We start from the raw sequence: 5,000 nt of genomic DNA on the forward strand, positions 1-5,000 counted from the left end.
CTGCCCGGCCTGGGGCCCCGCAGGCTGGGGTAAAGTCCCTGCCTGCCCAGCCTGGGGCCCTCCAGGCTAGGGTAAAGTCCCTGACTGCCAGGGCTGGGGCCCCGCAGGCTAACACTAAGTGCCTGGCTGCCTGGGCTGGGGCTCCGCAGGCTAACGCTAAGTCCCTGGCTGCCTGGGCTGGGTCCCCGCAGGCTGGGGCTGGGTGCCTGGCTGCCCGGGCTGGGGCCCCGGAGGCTGGTGCTGGGTGCTGCCTGCCAGGGCTGGGGCTCCGCAGGCTAATGCTAAGTCCCTGCCTGCCTGGGCTGGGGCCCCGCAGGCCGTGTATAAGTCCCTGGCTGCCTGGACTGGGGCCCCGCAGGCTAGGGTAAAGTCCCTGACTGCCTGGACTGGGGCTCCGCAGGCTGGGGCTGGGTGCCTGGCTGCCTGGGCTGGGGCCCCCCAGGCTGGGTGTAAGTGCCTGGCTGCCTGGACTGGGGCCCCCCAGGCTGGGTGTAAGTCCCTGGCTGCCTGGGCTGGGGCCCTGAGGGCTGGGTGTAAGTGCCTGGCTGCCTGGGCTGGGGCTCCGCAGGCTAATGCTAAGTCCCTGGCTGCCTGGGCTGGGGCTCCGCAGGCTAATGCTAAGTCCCTGGCTGCCTGGGCTGGGGCTCCGCAGGCTAACGCTAAGTCCCTGGCTGCCTGGGCTGGGGCCCCCCAGGCTGGGGCTGGGTGCCTGGCTGCCCAGCCTGGGGCCCCGCAAGCTGGGGTAAAGTCCCTGCCTGCCCAGCGTGGGGCCCTCCAGGCTAGGGTAAAGTCCCTGACTGCCAGGGCTGGGGCTCCGCAGGCTAATGCTAAGTCCCTGGCTGCCCTGGCTGGGGCCCCCCCAGGCTGGGGCTGGGTGCCTGGCTGTCTGGGCTGGGGCCCCGCAGCCTGGGTGTAAGTGCCTGGCTGCCCTGGCTGGGGCTCCGCAGGCTAATGCTAAGTCCCTGGCTGCCTGGGCTGGGGCCCCGCAGGCTGGGGCTGGGTGCCTGGCTGCCCGGGCTGGGGCCCCCCAGGCTGGGTGTAAGTGCCTGGCTGCCTGGACTGGGGCCCCCCAGGCTGGGTGTAAGTCCCTGGCTGCCTGGGCTGGGGCCCTGAGGGCTGGGTGTAAGTGCCTGGCTGCCTGGGCTGGGGCTCCGCAGGCTAATGCTAAGTCCCTGGCTGCCAGGGCTGGGGCTCCGCAGGCTAATGCTAAGTCTCTGGCTGTCTGGGCTGGGGCCCCGCAGGCTGGGGCTGGGTGCCTGGCTGCCTGGACTGGGGCCCCGCAGCCTGGGTGTAAGTGCCTGGCTGCCCTGGCTGGGGCCCTGAGGGCTGGGTGTAAGTCCCTGGCTGCCCGGGCTGGGGCCCCCCAGGCTGGGGCTGGGTGCCTGGCTGTCTGTGCTGGGGCCCCGCAGCCTGGGTGTAAGTGCCTGGCTGCCCGGGCTGGGGCCCCCCAGGCTGGGGCTGGGTGCCTGGCTGTCTGTGCTGGGGCCCCGCAGCCTGGGTGTAAGTGCCTGGCTGCCCTGGCTGGGGCCCTCCAGGCTAGGGTAAAGTCCCTGACTGCCAGGGCTGGGGCCCCGCAGGCTGGGGCTGGGGCTGGGTGCCTGGCTGCCTGGGCTGGGGCCCCGCAGCCTGGGTATAAGTCCCTGGCTGCCTGGGCTGGGGCTCCGCAGGCTAACGCTAAGTGCCTGGCTGCCTGGACTGGGGCCCTGAGGGCTGGGTGTAAGTCCCTGGCTGCCCGGCCTGGGGCCCCGCAGGCTGGGGTAAAGTCCCTGCCTGCCCAGCCTGGGGCCCCCCAGGCTGGGGCTGGGTGCCTGGCTGCCTGGGCTGGGGCCCCGCAGCCTGGGTATAAGTCCCTGGCTGCCTGGGCTGGGGCTCCGCAGGCTAACGCTAAGTGCCTGGCTGCCTGGGCTGGGGCCCTGAGGGCTGGGTGTAAGTCCCTGGCTGCCCGGCCTGGGGCCCCGCAGGCTGGGGTAAAGTCCCTGCCTGCCCAGCCTGGGGCCCCCCAGGCTGGGGCTGGGTGCCTGGCTGCCTGGGCTGGGGCCCCGCAGCCTGGGTATAAGTCCCTGGCTGCCTGGGCTGGGGCTCCGCAGGCTAACGCTAAGTTCCTGGCTGCCAGGGCTGGGGCCCCGCAGGCTGGGGCTGGGTGCCTGACTGCCAGGGCTGGGGCCCCGCAGGCTGGGCCGGGGTGCCTGGCTGCCCTGGCTGGGGCCCCGCAGGCTGGGGCTGGGTGCCTGGCGTCCCAGCCTGGGGCCCCGCAAGCTGGGGTAAAGTCCCTGCCTGCCCAGCGTGGGGCCCTCCAGGCTAGGGTAAAGTCCCTGACTGCCAGGGCTGGGGCTCCGCAGGCTAATGCTAAGTCCCTGGCTGCCCTGGCTGGGGCCCCCCCAGGCTGGGGCTGGGTGCCTGGCTGTCTGGGCTGGGGCCCCGCAGCCTGGGTGTAAGTGCCTGGCTGCCCTGGCTGGGGCCCCGCAGGCTGGGGCTGGGTGCTGCCTGCCAGGGCTGGGGCTCCGCAGGCTAATGCTAAGTCCCTGGCTGCCTGGGCTGGGGCCCCCCAGGCTGGGGCTGGGTGCCTGGCTGCCCTGGCTGGGGCCCCGCAGGCTGGGGCTGGGCTCCTGGCTGCCCGGGCTGGGGCCCCCCAGGCTGGGTGTAAGTGCCTGGCTGCCCAGCCTGGGGCCCTGCAGCCTGGGTGTAAGTCCCTGCCTGCCCAGCCTGGGGCCCTGCAGGCTGGGGCGGGGTGCCTGGCTGCCCTGGCTGGGGCTCCGCAGGCTAATGCTAAGTCCCTGGCTGCCCTGGCTGGGGCCCCCCAGGCTGGGGCTGGGTGCCTGGCTGCCCTGGCTGGGGGCCCCCAGGCTGGGGCTGGGTGCCTGGCTGCCCAGCCTGGGGCTCCGCAGGCTAACGCTAAGGCCCTGGCTGCCTGGGCTGGGGCCCCCCAGGCTGGGGCTGGGTGCCTGGCTGCCCAGCCTGGGGCCCCGCAAGCTGGGGTAAAGTCCCTGCCTGCCCAGCGTGGGGCCCTCCAGGCTAGGGTAAAGTCCCTGACTGCCAGGGCTGGGGCTCCGCAGGCTAATGCTAAGTCCCTGGCTGCCCTGGCTGGGGCCCCCCCAGGCTGGGGCTGGGTGCCTGGATGTCTGGGCTGGGGCCCCGCAGCCTGGGTGTAAGTGCCTGGCTGCCCTGGCTGGGGCTCCGCAGGCTAATGCTAAGTCCCTGGCTGCCTGGGCTGGGGCTCCGCAGGCTAATGCTAAGTCCCTGGCTGCCTGGGCTGGGGCCCCGCAGGCTGGGGCTGGGTGCCTGGCTGCCCGGGCTGGGGCCCCCCAGGCTGGGTGTAAGTGCCTGGCTGCCTGGACTGGGGCCCTGAGGGCTGGGTGTAAGTCCCTGGCTGCCCGGCCTGGGGCCCCGCAGGCTGGGGCTGGGTCTCTGGCTGCCTGGACTGGGGCCCTGAGGGCTGGGTGTAAGTCCCTGGCTGCCTGGGCTGGGGCTCCGCAGGCTAATGCTAAGTCCCTGGCTGCCCTGGCTGGGGCCCCCCAGGCTGGGGCTGGGTGCCTGGCTGCCCTGGCTGGGGCTCCGCAGGCTAATGCTAAGTCCCTGGCTGCCCTGGCTGGGGCCCCCCAGGCTGGGGCTGGGTGCCTGGCTGCCCTGGCTGGGGGCCCCCAGGCTGGGGCTGGGTGCCTGGCTGCCCAGCCTGGGGCTCCGCAGGCTAACACTAAGTCCCTGGCTGCCTGGGCTGGGGATCCGCAGGCTAATGCTAAGTCCCTGGCTGCCCGGGCTGGGGCCCCCCAGGCTGGGTGTAAGTGCCTGGCTGCCTGGACTGGGGCCCTGAGGGCTGGGTGTAAGTCCCTGGCTGCCCGGCCTGGGGCCCTGCAGGCTGGGGCGGGGTGCCTGGCTGCCTGGCCCGGGGACCCCCAGGCTGGGGCTGGGTGCCCGGCTGCCCAGCCTGGGGCCCTGCAGCCTGGGTGTAAGTCCCTGCCTGCCCAGCCTGGGGCCCTGCAGGCTGGGGCGGGGTGCCTGGCTGCCTGGCCCGGGGACCCCCAGGCTGGGGCTGGGTGCCCGGCTGCCCAGCCTGGGGCCCTGCAGCCTGGGTGTAAGTCCCTGCCTGCCCAGCCCGGGGCCCTGCAGCCTGGGTGTAAGTCCCTGCCTGCCCGGCCCGGGTCCCTCCAGGCTGGGTGTAAGTGCCTGGCTGCCCGGCCCGGGTCCCCGCAGGCTAATGCTAAGCCCCTGCCTGCCGAGGCTGTGTCCCTGCATGCTAATGCTACGCAGGAGCTAGCTCACCCTCCTGCTCCCAGGCTCCGCTTTGGGCCTTAGAAAGCTGTCATTTTGCTCAAAAATGGGGCAAAAGGGGCTCCGGCGGAGCCCAGAGGGGCCCCGCTGCGTTGCCGGGCGGGGTCTGAGCCGAACCGGGCCGCCGTGGCCCGCCACGGGCCGCCCCGAGTCTCACCCAGCGCCGCTGATGTGATTCTGCATGAAATACCAGCTCAATCCACGAGGGGCGCTAATAAAATTGCAATACCGGCAGCATCCTCGAGAGGGCGCCATTTCCCCGGTGCCAGACCACCGGAGGACGAGGAAAGGTAACGGGGGAGAAACGGGCGACTGTCATCACATATATATGGATTGGGCTCTGTCGAAGGAGACCTCCAGAGGCCCCACACAATGCGCTTAAGCCAATCCGACCGACGAGCGCCTGCCGTCGGACACTTTTAGCTGGTATTTGGCCTCTACCTGCTGGAAGTCTGTGCTTCCAGAGGGAGAGGCCGGCCTGCCGCCCGAGCGCATACGAGCACCAGTGCAGACGGTCGTACACGGCCAGCGCGTGTTCGGCCTCTCCGCCCGGAACCGACACGGGGTTGTGTGTTGTTGTTTTTTTTTTTTTAATTTTTTTTTTTTTTTTTTTTTGGACAAGAGTCTCACTCACTCTGGAGGTGGAGAGGGGGCCCTCCGGCCGTCCGCTGCCCAGCCACGAAGCACCGATCCCGGATAGCCGAAGCGGGCCGACCCGCCCTCCTGGAGCTCCG

The sequence above is a fragment of the Antennarius striatus genome, unplaced genomic scaffold (genome assembly GCF_040054535.1).
Source record: "Antennarius striatus isolate MH-2024 unplaced genomic scaffold, ASM4005453v1 scaffold_28, whole genome shotgun sequence".
Lineage (NCBI taxonomy): Eukaryota > Metazoa > Chordata > Actinopteri > Lophiiformes > Antennariidae > Antennarius > Antennarius striatus.